Source organism: Odocoileus virginianus, chromosome 20, assembly GCF_023699985.2.
Source record: "Odocoileus virginianus isolate 20LAN1187 ecotype Illinois chromosome 20, Ovbor_1.2, whole genome shotgun sequence".
NCBI classification, from domain to species: Eukaryota; Metazoa; Chordata; class Mammalia; order Artiodactyla; family Cervidae; genus Odocoileus; species Odocoileus virginianus.
Window position 1 is genome coordinate 12,065,681 of NC_069693.1, and position 16,546 is coordinate 12,082,226.

Here is a 16,546-nt window from a genome sequence, read left to right on the forward strand (position 1 = left end):
ACCATCTCATCCTCTGTTGTCCCCTTCTCCTCTTGCCCTCAATCTTTCCCAGCATCAGGGTATAAAATGTTAAGTGCTTTTAATTTCATAAATTCTAGAAGGATCATCCTTATAGGAAGAGCTGCAAAGTAGGGGGACTCAAATTCCTTGCTTTTTTGCCACTGATGGATGGATTAGGATGAACTGTTTCGAGTACTGTAAACAGAACAAGTTACCATGGGTTATGATCTTTTTTCTTTTTAAATTTCATCTTTTGACCTCGCATTTTGGCATTCAGGATCTTAGTTCCCTGACCATGGATTGAACCCATGCCTCTTGCAGTGGGAGTGCAGTGTCTTAACCACTGGACCACCAGGGAAGTCTCAATAGGTGATGATCTTTAACAATGACATTTGCCTATTGAAGTCCAAGGGAAAAAATGAGACAACATAAAAACAGAGCCAATCTCCATATAAAGATACACTTTTGGAGTTTTAAGCAATTTTCAGTGAGTGTGTATCTATTTGCTAGATGGGATACTGCTGCTGCTGGATTCATGAAGTGCTTAATAAAGCCGCTTAGAGATTAAAAAAAGAAATTTTCAGTTTTTTAAGGAAAGTAAAAGTGAAAGTCGCTCAGTCATGTCCAACTCTTTGGGACCCCATGGACTGTCCACGGAATTCTGCAGGCCAGAATACTGGAGTGGGTGGCCTTTCCCTTCTCCAGGGTATCTTCCCAACCCAGGGATTGAACCCAGGTCTCCTGCATTGCAGGCAGATTCTTTACCAACTGAGCTATCAGGGAAGCCCATTTTTTAAGGAGCTCTTGTGAAATTGTATATCTGACAACTCTTATTTTTTTTAAGTTTTCTTTTATATTGGAGTTTAGTTGATTAATGGGCTTCCCAGGTGGCAGAGTGGTAAAGAATCCACCTGCCAATGCAGGAGGTGAGATGCAGGTTGGATCCTTGACTCGGGAAGATCTCCTGGAGAAGGAAATGGCAACCTGCTCCAGTATTTTTACCTGGAAAATTTCACAGACAGAGGAGCCTGGTGGGCTACAGTCCATGGGGTCATAAAGAGACAGACACGACTGAGCAAGCACGCATATAATTGATCAATGATACTATATTATTTTTAGGTATACAGCAATGTGACTCAGTTATATGTGTATCCATTCTTCTTCAAGTTCTTTTCCCATTTAGATTCTTACAGAATATTGAGCAGAGTTACCTGTGCTATACAGTAGCTCCTTGTCCTATGTCTGACAGCTCTCAAAGGCTGATGATTTTCTGGCCTGAGGTGCACAGTTTGAGTGGATCAATTTGGACTCAAAGTTTGACAAGATAAAAAGGGCTTCGGAAAACCTTGCCTGTCACTTGGGTTTGGAACATGGCTGTCTGGCCCTGTAGTGTCTTTGCTGCTGCTGGAAAAACATCTGCTGGCTTAAAAAAAAATCCTGGATCAACAGATCCTAATTGCCTGGTCGTGTCTGTAAGTGAAAACCTGCTATGAGCTGTGCTGAAATGAAAGCAGGTATAACTCAATAAATAGAATTCACACTCAAGGGCTGTTACAGATTTAGGGCAGCCCTCTGTGGGGGCCAGAGCAGTGACAACGCTATGCATGCCGGCTCGACCATCTGGGTCACTCACAGGTATCCACAGGAAAGGGTTTATTCTCTGATAGGACTATCTAAATTTGAGCTCCCCATCAGCTCTGTTTCTTTTCTTTTTTTTTTTTTTTTGTAGATTTATTTTGTTTTTTTTGACTGTGGTGGGTCTTTATCTCTTGTGTTTGGGCTTTCTCTAGTTTTGGCAAGTGGGGGCTACTCTTCGTTGTGATGTGTGGGCTTCTCATTGCAGTGGTTTCTCTTGTTGTAGAGCACGGTCCCTGGAGCACACTGGCTCCAATAGTTGCGGCACAGAACTCAGTAGTTGCAGCACAGAAGCTTAGTTGCTCTGGAGCATGTGGAATCTTCCTGGACCAGGGATTGAACAGATGTCCCTTGCATTGCAAGGTGGATTCTTAACCACCAGACCACCAGGCAAGCCCCTCAGTTCTGCGTTTCTCATGCTGAGTAACTGAATCCCTAATTTGGGTTTCCTGCCCCCAAACTGCGGGTTGGAAGAGGACATCATAAGGACTATGACCCCTCCACCCACTCCTGACAGATCTGGCTCTTGACCCCTCTCTTGGGGGATGTCTCATTTCTGTTGACTTGTGTTCAGCGTTCCAAATTAGATGCAGTTTGCCACAATGGACCTGGAGAAGAAAGTGGCAACCCATTCCAGTATCCTTGCCTGGAATATCCCATGGACAGAGGAGCCTGGTGGGTTATAGTCCATCGGGGTTGCAAAGAGTCAGACATGACTGACCGACAGAACAGCAACAACTATTTGGATTTTCTTTTCTTTCTTTTTAAAAATTTTTTTTTTATGTGGACCATTTTTAAAGGTTTTTTTCTTCTTTTTAATTTTGTTACAATATTGCCTCTGTTTCATGTTTTACCTTCTGGCTGTGAAGCATGGGATCCCAGCTCTCCATCCAGGGATTGGACTGCACCCCTACATTGAAAGGTGTTGCCCTAACCACTGCACCACTAGGGAAGTCCCACTTGGATTTTGTTTTGAACTGTGGCAGCAGACTTCTGCTCTGGAGCAAAAATCTGAGTTTGCATTTCTGAGTCATATTGGCAAATAACAAGGGAGAAAGTCACTGTGGTTCATCAGTGGCAATTTACCACACTGGCAAGAACTTCCAGATCTTACCTGTTGTTCTCACGGCCTTTCCCCCACTAGGACTTTGTCTCCTATGTATCAAATACCTGGATACCATAGGAGTTGTAACTCTGGTTTTCTGAGGTTTTGGTTTAGATTTTTAGTCTCCTACTGAAAGGTTGTTGCTGAACGATTAGACGCGGGATTCTTGGCCTCCGGAGGAGACAAATTCAATCCGGGGCCAGAGACAAGGCTGGATCGCTCAGAGCTTTTGTGTAATAAAGTTTTATTAAAGTATAAAGGAGATAGAGAAAGCTTCTGACATAGGCATCAGAAGGGGGCAAAAGAGTACCCCCCTCCTAGTCTTTAGCTGTATGTTATATAGTCACTCACAGTTTGTTAATGAAAAGAAAGGAATGTCATAAAATTTAGAATGGCACCAGATAATTCATCCCTGGCCATAAAACAATTGAGAAGGGCAGAATACCAACAAATAGTTCCATTTACATAGATTAGGGGAACAATACCTGAGTAAGTAAATTAGGCCCTTTGGCGGAACCAACTTGAAGATAGAGTCTGGGGTTCATTAACATAGCTTAAGACAACATTTCCATACGAAAAAGAAATGTATAGGTTAACTCAAGGTTTGAGAGTAGTTAGCTTCAGGTGAGACCAGGTGTCATGGCAACACAGATTGTTGAGAGAAGCCTCCTTTTAAATTTGTGTAGAGAAGGAAAGACATATCGCTGGTTTGTTTCTTCCTACCGCTTAAGAGAGATAAAAATGTCTGGCACCTGCAGCTTCTTTTTTCCATTTGAAGACCCCTGGCCTTCCTGCCTGTTACCCTCTCACTGCCCAGCCAAGTTTTCAATTTAGCAAATGTCTTAAGTAGGAGGTCCGTTTCTTTTCTATTTTTGTATTTATTTATTTATTTGGCTGCAATGGGTTTTCGTTGCGTCCTGCAGGATCTTTTGTTGCGGTGTGGGTATATTTGCTTCACAGCATGTGGAATTTTAGTTCCCTGACCAGGGATGGAACCCACATCTCCTGCATTGCAAGGTGGATTCTTAACCACTGGACCACCTGGGAAGTCCTCAGAAGTCAGTTTCTTGAAGCCCCTCAAATCTCTGGTTGATCCCTCCACCCTCAACACAACTGAAAGTTCCTCTGGCTTCACTATGTCTCAGCAATGGCCCCATGCCTGGACCAAGCCCAGATTCACAGTCTTTAGACTATACCCAGAGTTTGCAAAGGACTCTGGGGAGACACGAGGATCCTCAGCATTTGCCTGAAAATTCTTCCCTCTCTGGAATTTTATTTCCTTCATCTTTGTTGCTTTCACAGCTCTCTGATATCTTTAAGATAAGATTGTAGTAATTGATCTGACTTTTCTAGTTGTTCTGAGCAGAAGCACTGGCTTGCTTCATACTCAGTTCAGTTCAGTCACTCAGTCATGTCCGACTCTTTGCAACCCCATGGACTGCAGCACGCCAGGCCTCCCTGTCCATCACCAACTCCCAGAGTTTACTCAAACTCCTGTCCATTGAGTCAGTGATGCCATCCAACCATCTCATCCTCTGTCATCCCCTTCTCCTCCTGCCTGCAATCTTTCCCAGCATCAGGGTCTTTTCAAGTGAGTCCTTCACATCAGGTGGCCAAAGTATTGGAGTTTCAGCTTCAGTATCAGTCCTTCCAATGAATATGCAGGACTGATTTCCTTTAGGATGGACTGGTTGGATCTCCTGGCAGTCCAAGGGACTCTTAAGAGTCTTCTCCAACACCACAGATCAAAAGCATCAATTCTTTGGCACTCAGCTTTCTTGATAGCTTTATACTACTCCATCCTATCCAAATATCAATGTCTTCTGTTTCTTCCTGTTTAAATCAACTTTCTTGTGTGACTTCTCTGGTGGTCCAGTGGTTAAGACTCTGCACTCCCAACATAGGGGGCCCAGGTTCAGTCCCTGGTCAGGGAACTAGATCCCACATGCTGCAAAGAAGATTGAAGATCCCACGTACCATAACCAAGACCCAGTGCAGCCAACTAAATAAATATTTAAAAAGCATCAACTTCACTGTGGTATAATTTACATACAATAAAATGTACCACTGTAAGTGTACAGGTCAATGAATTTTGACCAGTGTGTGTTTGACCTATGCAACCATCACTACAATCAAGATATTCAACATCTCCACCATCCCCAATATGTTCTGTCAGGCTTTCCCAGTGGTTCAGAGATAAAGAATCTGCCTGCATTACAGGAGATGCAAGAGACTGGGGTTTGATCCTCAGGTCGGGGAGATCCTTGGGAGGAGAAAATGGCAACCCACTCCAGTATTCTTGGAAAATCCCATGGACAGAGGAGACTGGCGGGTTACGTCCATAGGGTCACAAAGGGTCGGACAGGACTGAGGTAATGAGCATAATATGTTCTGTCATGTTCCTTTGTAGTCAATTCCACCTCCTTCCCCAGTCACAGGCAATTAGGCAACCATTAACCTGCTTTCTGTCACTACAGATTGACTTTTCTAGAATTTCACATAAATGGAATCATACAGTATGTACCCTCTTGTGCCTGACTTATTTACTCAGCAAAATGTTTTTTGAGATTTATCTTTGGTATTGTATCAGTTGTCCATTCTTGAGCAGAATTCTGTTGAACTATATTACTATGCATTGCTGAACAGGGTTCCATTCTGTGAATATACCATAATTGGCTTATCTATTCACTGGATTGTTTCCAACTTTTATTATGAATAAATCTTCTATGAACATCATGCATAAGTCTTTGTGGGGATGTACATTTTCACTTCTCTTGAATAAATACTTAGAAGTGAAACTGTTGAGTAGTATGATAAGTATAGGTTTAACATTATAAAAAATTGTTGAATTGTCTTCCAAAGTAGTTTTAACGTTTGACATTCCTGCCAGCAATATATGAGAGGTTCGGTTGCTCTTCATCATCAGTCTCTTAAATTTTAACAATTTGAGTGATTGTGTAGTGATATCTCACTGTGGTTTTGTGTTTCCCTAGTGACTAATCTTGTAGAACATTTTTTCAAGTTGCTCATAGACCATTATTTTCTTTAAATTATTTATTTATTTACTTTTGGCTGCATCAGGCCTTTGTTGCTGCATAGGCTTTTTCTCTAGTTGTGATGAATGGGGGCCACTCTCTAATTGTGGTGGGTGGGCTTCTCATTGCAGTGGCTTCTCTTGTTTTGGAGCTTCTGCTCTAGGCACATAGGCTTCAGTACTTGTGGCACATGGGCTCAGTAGTTGTGGTGCTCAGTAGGTGTGGGCTTAGTTGCTCCACGGCACATGGGATCTTCCTGGACCAGGGATGAAACTCGTGTGCCCTGCATGGGCAGGTGGATTCTTTCCCTTTGGACCAGCCCCATCTCATCTATCGCACCTTTTATAATAGGTTCTCTGTCAATACATGCTACCTTAGTTAGATGTCCCCCACACTGTCTCCTTGAGAAAGGCTTCTTTCTTTCTTACCAAATCTTGAATAGGTGGAATTCATCAAGGTCTTAGCAATCTGAGACTTCTCTCCTAGGAAATATGTTTTTCAGAGATTTTCAGAATATAGACAGCATCACAGTTTATTCTCTAAGGTCTCACTTTTTAGGACTCACAATTATCTGACCTTATCCCTGTAGGGAATGTGGAAAAAAATGTTTACATCCAGTCACTTCTGACAGCATCTTGGGATAGTCTATTTAAACACTCATAATTAATTTGGATAATTAGTATGCCAAGAAAAAGATGTTTAGCGTTTTTCTTGGAGGCACTGTCATTGATGCTAGAAATAACATAATAATTACAGCTCTAGAGAGATGAGGTCAGGAAAACCAAACCTATAATAAAGGGGTTCAGATTTTCTCTCCCATGACAAATGTAGTGATCATTGGATTCAGCATCCCAGAACAGAAGTTACTTAGGTGAGTGGAGTTTTTATTTTGGACTTAGAAACTGCCTGGAAAAAAAAAAGAAGTGAGTATTTGGAGATGAGAATCTACCCAAGATCTGGATAATAATTCCTTTTCATGAGAACATGCAAGAGTCCCTGAGAGAGACTGTGTGAAGGGCTGCTTTCTGATTATTGCAGAGAATATTCCTCTTATTCACTGCCTCCAAAGTCATCTCACTTCTTTCCCTGCTTTAGTTCTGTCCAAATTTTCACCTCTGTCTTCATTAATTCTGTCCTTTGATTAAAGTGTCTTAGTCTGAGATTCCCTAAGCACAGGAACAAGAAGAATTAAATGTATACAACATTAAAGTATTAAATTATTATAGTGCACAAACTATCTTATTCTGGTTTTAATATTTATTTATTTGGCTGCAGCATGTGAACTCTTAGCTGTGGCCTGTGGGCCCTATTTCCCTGACTAGGGATTGAACATGGGCACCCACACTGTGGTCAGGTGGAGTCTTAGCCACTGGACCCCAGGGAAGTCCCCACACTATCTTAAATCAATGTTTAGGCCTTGTTTCCACTGGACCTTGTCTGGATGAGACTGAATTGGGGAAACTCATTTATACTGAAAAGTTCTTTGAGTGCCCTGTATGAAGATTTTAAGACCTTGTCCAAATCTTTACTACAACTGGTGCACTAGGAAATTACATTGTTGTAGACTTTGATCTTCAAATTGAAATAATACAGCTTGGAATTAGTGCCGGATCCAATTACAGAAGGCATCTTTACCATCGAATATCCTCAGAGTTGGGTCTTTATTCCTAATAGCAAACTTGGGTCCAAGACTTGATTTCTGAGATGTGATATTGGTCCTACAATCAGACACCTGATGTGAACCCTGCCTTCAGTTCTGTGTTCCAGGGGAACATAAGAATCTTGAAAGTAAATATGACAGATCAGGGCAGTGGCTAGCACAGGGTCAGTGTTCACAAGAGGTTAATGATTTAATGAAGTCCCTCTGAACCTCGGGTTAAATAAAACTGTAGGGAGGCATCTTCACACTTTTTGCTCAAATACAGAGCCCATTCAGGAGTTATAAATAGGAAACTACAATACTCTACAGCTATAATACTAACCAGCTACAATACTCTCTTGGTCAGTGACACCTCTGGTGTGTGTGGGTGTCTGTTTCCTGCTTTTTCTGATTTTTTTTTTTTTTTGCCCTGAATTTTGTTTGCCTGTAAGATAGGGCTTCCCTGGTGGCTCAGTGGTGAAGAATCCACCTCCCAGTGCAGGAGACAGGAGTTCGATCCACGGGTTGGAGAGATCCCCTGGAGAAGGCAATGACAACCCACTCCAGTATTCTTGCTTGAAGAATCCCATGGACAGAGGAGCCTGGCAGGCTAAAGTCCATGGTGTGAAAAAAGAGTTGGACATGATTAGTGAGCACATGCTGAACTTATCTTGCTTGTTGAGTTTCCTATTTATAATTTTTTTCTGAAACTTCTTTCTGAAGCATTGATATATTTAACTATTCTTCATTTGTACCACACAATTTTTTAAAAACTGCAGTATGAAATTGAAATTTTTTTATTTTTAAGTATTTATTTATTTGACTACACTGGGTCTTAGTTGAGGTGCATGGGATCTTAGATCTTTTAGTTGTGACAGGCAGGATTTAGTTCCCTGACCACTGATTGAACCTGGGGTCCCTGCATTAGGAGCATGGCATTTTAGTCACTAGACCACCAGGAAGTTCCCATACCACACACTTTAATTCCTGTGTTAGATTTTAAGAAATTGGGTAGGTCAATCCACTTCATCATCATTATTTTTCTTTTGTTATTTTTAAAGAATGACTTAGTTTTGTATGTTTGTTTGTGTGTTTAGTTAATTGATGTTGAATTGAATCTACACCTTTGAGGAAGTTTCAAATCTTGATGACGTATTATATTATCCCATCTAAGAACATGGAATTTAGTTCTGCTCATTCAAGATTTCTCTTATGTTATTTAATTTTTTTACTTTTATATTTCCAGTACATTATTGACATAGTTTACTCCTAAATTTTAAAGTGCTTATTCAAAGTATATTTTAAAATTTTTGCACATTTGTATAATATTTGGATAAATTACTAGTGTATTGCTTCTAAAATATTTCAGTTTTATAGCAGAGCAGTTTCCTCTCTGTGATCTATTTAAAGTCAGCCCTTGACACAGGGGTTTGTAAAGAAAAAAGAGAGAAAAAATAAAATTTAAAAAAAGAAGAGAGAAAAAAGGAATTAAGAAATTTCAGTTGGTTCTTTGAATGTAACACATAAAATAATCTACGTTTTGAAGAGGAATAATTTTTTCCTGCCATTTTATTGAAAAATTTATTAGAAAAATATTGAATAGCTGTGTGCCTGGGGCTTCCTAGGTAGTGCAGCGGTAAAGAACCCATCTGCCAATGCAAAAGACACAGGTTCAATCCCTGGGTCAAGATGATCCTCTTGAGTAGGAAATGGCAACCCACTCCAATATTCTTGCCTGGAAAATTCCACGGACAGAGGAGCCTGATGGGCTAGTCTATGGGGTCATGAAGAGTCAGACATGACTGAGCACACACAGTCATAGTAATGACTCCATTCATTGGTTTATTCATTTATTCATGTAATAGTTATTTATTGACTGCCTACTAGTGACAGATTGTTCTAGACCCTAGATATGGGTGGAAAATGAGATAGACAAATCCCTACTTTAATAGCTCTCATGTTTCTATTGAAGGAAAGTGTCTTCCTTCGATAGAAATAAGGTAATCCAATGAAATGATTTCAGGTGTTATAAGTATTATGAGGGTTATACTGGGTGATTAAGAGAAACAAACTTTAGGGATATATTTTTTTTCCTTTTTTGGCCTCATGTGCTGCAAAGTTTTTGGTAACTTAGTCCCCTGAGCAGTTTGAACCTGACCAGGGATTGAACCTGAGCCTAAGCACTGACTGGACTGCCAGGGAATTCCTCATGGATGGATTTTTATGCATGACATTAGAGTAGGATTTCCAGAAAGGAACTTTTAAAGAAATTCTGGTGGGAAATGTACTTCACTTGACTTGAAGAAATTCATATATGTGTTCTGTTTCTACCCAGGTTCCATGTGTCTGAGCATAACCATCATATCCCAGCCAATGAAGGAATGATTTCTATTGATGTGGCAATAGGTATGGTGATCCTCGCTCAGGCTGGAATAGGGACTGTGGGGAATGTCTCACTCCTTTGTCATTGTATCTGCTCTCTTTTTAAGAGGCATGGATTGAGACCAATTGAGCAAATAATCAACCACCTTGCTTTAGCCAATACTTTGACCCTAATCTGTGGAGGAATCCCTCCAACATTGGCAGCCTTTGAGATGAAGTATTTCCTAAGTGACATCGGATGTAAACTTGTCTTTTATTTTCACAGAGTGGCCTGGGGAACTTCTCTCAGCGTCACCTGCCTTTTGGGTGGCTTTCAGGCCTTAAATATTAACCCCCCAAACTCCAAGTGGGCAGAACTCAAATTCAGATCCCAGAAGTATATTACTACTCCATGTATCCTGAGCTGGATGTTTCACTTGCTGGTTAATGTCATAGTTCCCATGAGAATGACTGGACAGAAGAATGGCAGAAATGTCAGTGTGAAATCAAATCTTGGCCATTGCTCTTGTCTGTCCATTAACACAATTACAGAATCAATCTGTTCAGTTATTTTCTCCTCTGTTGATGTTGTTTGTTTGGGATTCATGATATGGGTCAGTGGATCCATGATACTTTTCCTTCACAGGCACAAACAGCAAGTCCAATACATTCACAGCACTAGGCAACCCTCCCCAACATTCCCCGGGACCAGAGCCACAAAATCTATCATGTTACTTGTGAGCGCTTTTGTCGTATTTTATTCTCTCTCTTCTGCCTTTGAGATGTATGCTTATCTTTTTGGCAATCCACAGTTGTGGCTTGTGAACACCAGTGTGCTCCTAGCATCTAGTTTTCCAACCCTCAGTCCCTTTTTGCTCTTAAAGAGTAACACCCATGTCTCTAGCATCTGCTCTTCCTGCTGAGGAAGTTGTAGAACTTACTCAGTTGCTGACAGCATTATACTATTTTCATTCATCCATTTATTGTCTCATTCTATGAAGTACCTTCTCTGTATCATTCATGTTTTAGACACAGTAGTGGGCTGCTGCTGCTGCTGCTGCTGCTGTGTCGCTTCAGTCCTGTCTGACTCTGTGCGACCCCACAGATGGCAATCCACCAGGCTCCTCCGTCCCTGGGATTCTCCAAGCAAGAATACTGGAGTGGGTTGCCATTCCTTCTCCACAATAGTGGGCAGCAGGGTTTATGCTCCAATAAAGTCTGTAGGCGAATCTTGACATCAAACAAACAATTATACAAATACTTATGTAATTTCAGATATACAGCTTTCTGCCACGAGGAGCTTGGGATAGTATGTTTCAGAATCTTGAATCTTGGAAGGCTTCCCTTTGCATCAGCAGTTTAGGCTATTTCCTGAATATTCTGGAGGATGTCGTCAGCCATAGAGGATGTTCTAGGCAAATGGAAAAGTATGTTGGAACACTGTTTGCAAGAAGGAACACAGGACAGACAAAAAACAAAGACTTCCCTGATGGTCCACTGGTTAAGAATCCACCTTTCAATGCAGGAGATGTAGGCTGGATCCCTGGTTAGGGAACTAAGATCCCGTATGTTGTTGTTGTTGTTCGGTCACCAAGTCATGTCCCACTCTTTGCAACCCCATGGACAGCAGCATGCCAGGTTTCCCTGTCCTTCACTATCTCCCAGAGTTTGCTCAGATTCATGTCCATTGAGTCAGTGATACTATCTAACCATCTCATCCTCTGCCACCCACTTCTTTTGCCTTCAGTTTTTCCCAGGATCAGGGTCTTTTCCAGTGAGTTGGCTCTTCGCATCAGGTGGTCAGAGTATTGGAGCTTCAGCTTCAGCATCAGTCCTTCTAATGAATATTCAGGGTTTATTTCCTTTATTATTGACTGGTTTGATCTTGCAGTCCAAGGGACTCTCAAGAGTCTTCTCCAGCACTACAATTTAAAAGCATCCATTCTTCAGCACTCAGCTTTCTTTATGGTCCAGCTTTCACATCCATACATGACTACTGGAAAAACCATAGCTTTGACTATACAGACATTTGTCCCATATGCTTCAGGGCAACTAAGCCTGTGAGCCGCAACTATAGAGAAGCCCACACACCACAATGAAGACCTTGCTCTCCACAACAAAAGATCCTGTGTGCTGCAACTAACACCTGATGCAGCCCAAAATAAGTAAATAAATTTGCTGTTGTTTGCTGGCTAATTAGTTTCTGACTCTGTGACCCCATGGACTATGGCCCACCAGGCTCCTCTATCCATTGCATTCTCTAGACAAGAATACTGGAGTGGGTTGCCTTTTTCTTCTCCAGGGTATCCTTCTGACCCAGTGATCGAATCCAAGTCTCTTGTGTCTCCTGCATTGGCAGGCATTGGCAGGGGTTTTCTTTACTGCTGAGCCACCAGGGACGCCCCCCCCAAAAAAAATATATATATATATATTTTTTTGAAAGAACATACAAAGAACTGAAAGAAATTCCAAGTGCCTCATGTGCAAAGAACAAGAGAATTTGACATGAGCTGAAGTTATTGAGTTGGGGTCAGATAATAATTTGCCAGACTTATAGATTATGTTAAGAACATGTACCATGGATCCAATAGGAATTTTAGGCTTTAATCAAGAAGATAAACAGATTAAAAATTTTTTTCTTATCAAGCAGAAAGAAGGCATTTAAGGAATTCTCCAGTTTGCCTCACAATTATAAGCATAGCTTACTGAATGGAGTAGGAGTAAATTTGGGAAAAAGAATGAGAAGACTTTTGAGATAATCCAGGTGAGAGAGGATGATGATTCTGATAAAGCTGATGAAAATCAACGTGCCAAAGGAGAATAGGGACTTTGCTGGGGTCCAGCCTCGGCAGGATCCAGGGGGTACCCTATCTCAGGCCTATCTGTGCAGATCGTGCTCAGCCACCTCTCCAGTGGACTCTGAACTCTCCGCTTAGGGCCTGTGGGAACGACAATGGAAGGAGAAGACCCCCTCCGGACAGGGGAATCTTGAAGATCACATCCAGGTTACTCATTGCCTAAGAGGAAACATACCGTAATCACCCCTGTCTCCGGACAGGTCATAAATTTTTTCCCTATCTATCGGGATGTAATCACAGGCTTATCGATTATTAACTGGTTGGAACGTGACCACAAGCTTATTGATTATTAACTGTTTGGAATTAACTGCAGGCTTATTGATTATTGACTGTTTGAACACATAACACGTGAATAATGGGGTTATTGTAGTTGTATTTACCCTTCCTTCCTTTATGTAAGTCTCAAGGGAATTGGGGTGGTGGGTTTGGACACGTACACATGGGGTATAAAAGATTTTCACAAATGCTGGTTGGGGTCCTTGGCTAAGAGGAGACTCTGCCTTGGGCCCGCCGGTGTAATAAACTGCACTCCACTATCTGCATTGTCCCTCTGAGTGAGTTTGTTTCCTGGAGAGCATGGCTATAACACAGGGTCTGGCAGAGTCTGGCAATCCTTTATTTTTTACCATAGCTTTTATACCCTATTAGTACATTTCTAAGGGGAAGATAGTTTAACTTTACCTCAGCTTGTCCTTCACGAAACCAGGGTGTTTTCTGCATACTTTTTTGTTTATGAGGGTCATGTACATTATCTTCTGGCCTTGGGGCCTGTTAACATTTTATGCAGGTCAGGTGAATGTAAACCTGTTTTCCATAATCTATTCTTTAATGAACACAAAGGTCAGTCCTTTAGCAGAAGTTATCAGTTAAATTTATCTAAAAGGTTTACCACACAAAGACTTCAGCTCTAGTGAGGCAGCCCCTGTTTAGCATTCCTGGTTAAAATTAACAATTCTAAACTCTTATTTTTCTAAATCTTTAACTATAACCACGTTTAGAATAATATTTTATGTTCTCTAATAGGGCTTCCTCACCCCCGAAGGGCTCTGTGCCTATTAGGGCCTTTTGTGTGATCAGGTTCTTCATGCTGTTTATGATTAAGGTGTTGTGAGCAGTCATATGCACTAGTACGCATTTGCCAAGCAGGCTAGAATGCCAGCAAAAGGGTCTAAATTGAAACACTCCTTTCATCCTGGATAATCTTATAGGATACCACCATCCGGCGGACATATTAATTAAAGTTCTAAGTTGATTCTGTTTGGAAAGAGATCGGGGAAGGCCTTCTACCTGTGACATAGAAATTAGGGAGTGGTCTAATATGGCAAACATCAGAAAGACAGAGATCATCTTTAAGGTGAGCACCGGGGCAGCTTTTCGAAATCCCTGGAGTCCTGATCTGCCTTGCTTGTCAGGTCTTCTCCTCATGACCTTGTCATGGGTGGGATCTCATGTGCTGGCTCCTGGCAGGACTTGAGAAACGTTTCCTTAGAAGGAATGGAATTTGGTGACTGTGTCATAAGGGGTGGTTTAAGGCTGATGCGGGCATTGAAGCTCAATTCTCTTAAGACTTGAGCAACCGGATTGGTTGTGGTGGTGTTTCTTGATATTGAGAAGCCGGGGAATTTATAGTTTGGGTGTAAAGATAGTGTGCATTCCTTTTCGTACATGGAATGTGTTATGTCTCTAAGGCATCTGCATTATGCACACGTCTAGTCATAGATCACACACATGTGCATATGAGTAGGGCTGCCAACAACATATATTGGTGATAGAAGCTTTTGTTGTTATTTAGTCACTAGTGGTGTCTGACTCTTTGCAAGCTCATGGACTATAGCCCGCCAGGCTCCTCTGTCCATGGGATTTCCCAGGCAAGAATACTGGAGTGAGTTGCCATTTCCTACTCCAGGGGATTTTCTCGGATCGGGGGTTGAACTCACATCTCCTGCATTAGCAGGTGGATTCTTACCACTGAGCCACCCAGGAAGCCCAATAGGAGCTTAGATAGTGTTGAAATAAGAGAAAAGAAAAATTGAGGGTGGAGAGAATAGGCCTGAGACCTAGTAACCAGTGGGGCTTCCCTGGCAGCTCAGAATCTGCCTGTAATGTGGGAGATCTGGGTGTGATGCTTGGGTCAGGAAGATCCCCTGGAGAAGGGAATGACTACCCACTCCAGTACTCTTGCCTGGAGAATTCCATGGACAGAGGAGCCTGGAAGTTTACAGTCCATGCGGTCATGAAGAGGACAGGACTGAGCAGCTCACACACACACACACACACACGCTAGTAACAAGTAAGCATCATTTAAAGATCAGGCACTTCCTGGTGGTCCGGAGTTAAGACACCGCCTACCCGTGCAGGGGCACAGGTTCCGTCCCTGGTCAGAGAACTGAGGTCCCACCTGCTGCAGGGTGTGGCCAAAAATGAAAAAAAAAGATAGAGAAGGTGGAGCTACACTTTCAGTTCCTTCTTTCATTTATTCGTTCGTTTTACCCAGAACATTCAATGATTCCTTACTGTATGTCAGTCACTTTTATAGGTGATATTGGATATAGTAATAAATATGACAAGAAAAAGTAACAGTCCTTATGGAATTTACATTCTACTGGAAGTGACTGAAAATGTTAAATAAACAGATAACAGTGGTTATCTGTGGTTAAGTGCTCTGTTGAAAAGTATTGGATAGGAGAGGGAGAAGGAATGCCCTGAATGATTCAGTTTTAAAAAAATATTTATTTGCTTACTTGCTGGGTCTTATTTCAGCATGAGGGATCTTCAATCTTCATTACAGCATTCAAACTCTTAGTTGTGGCATGTGATCTAGTTCGCTGTTGTTGAGTTGCTCAGTTGTGTCCGACTCTTTTCACCAGCCTTTCCTGTCTTTCACTATCTCCCAGAGTTTGCTCAAATTGATGTCCATTGAGTTGGTGATGCCATCCAACCATCTCATCCTCTGTCTCTTCCTTCTTCTCTTGCCCTCAGTCATTCCCAACATCAGAGTCTTTTCCAGTGAGTCAGCTCTTTGCATCAGGTGGCCAAAGTATTGGAGTCTCAGCTTCAGCATCAGTCCTTCCAGTGAATATTCAGGGATCAAACTCAGGCTCCCTGCGCTGGGAGTGCAGAGTCTTAGTCACTGGGCTACCAGGGAAGTCCTGGGGATTCAGTTCTAAATACTCTGGTCAGGAGGTCCCTCCCTGAAACTGTGGTTTTGAAGAGTCCAGAATGACTTGAGGAAGGAAGTAATGCATATAATCCATGGCAAAGATGTAAAGGGTGGAGGGAAGAGGTAGAGGGGAAACTGAGGAAGGGCCATTATTGGTGTGTTGAAGGGCTAGCAAGGTGAGCAGGGTGGCTGCAGGGAGACGTGAATGAGCAAGTGGTAGGAGTTAAAAGGCCAGCTTACGTGTGGTGCTGTAACTATTTTGACTTTTACCCTAAAGGAGAAAGGAAACCATCAGAGGGTTTTGAGCAGAGGAATGCGATGATCTGATTTTTTAAAAAATGATGATGAAAAAAAAAATGATGATGGTGTGTTTTTTTCCCCTATTCTTACAACTGCAGTTTTATTACAGTGAATGCAACTCTGGAACTGCCAAATATATGTGGTGTAAAATATGTGTCTGTGAGGCGTACCCAGAGCTTCCATGCTTCCATTATTTTATTAATTTTATTTTTGGCTGCTTGCTCAGGCTTTTTCTCTAGTTGCAGCTGGTGAGGTTACTCTCTTGTCACAGGCTTCTCACTGCAGCTGCTTCTCTCGTTGCAGAGCATGGGATCAGTAGTTGCAGAGCATGGGATCAGTAGTTGCAGCTCCTGGGCTCTAGAGCATAGTCTCAAGAGTTGTGGTGCACAGGTTTAGGTGCTCCTGAGCATGTGTAATCTTCCCAGATCAGGGACTGAACCCATGTCTCCTGCA

At 41.9% G+C, this 16,546-nt stretch overlaps 1 long non-coding RNA gene across 2 annotated transcripts in view; it reads left to right on the forward strand.

Moving 5' to 3' along the window:
* LOC110150190 (uncharacterized) overlaps nt 1-11,971 on the forward strand; it is a 46,005-nt gene extending 34,034 nt beyond the window's left edge. Inside the window, exons 2-3 of one of the 2 annotated variants that reach the window (XR_011482115.1) lie at nt 9,750-9,820; nt 10,062-11,971. This is a non-coding gene — a long non-coding RNA (uncharacterized lncRNA). Of the gene's footprint in view, nt 1-9,749 lie in introns of both variants that reach the window. The other variant, XR_011482114.1, reaches the window with a different exon arrangement.
* Nucleotides 11,972-16,546: the final 4,575 nt, after the last annotated feature.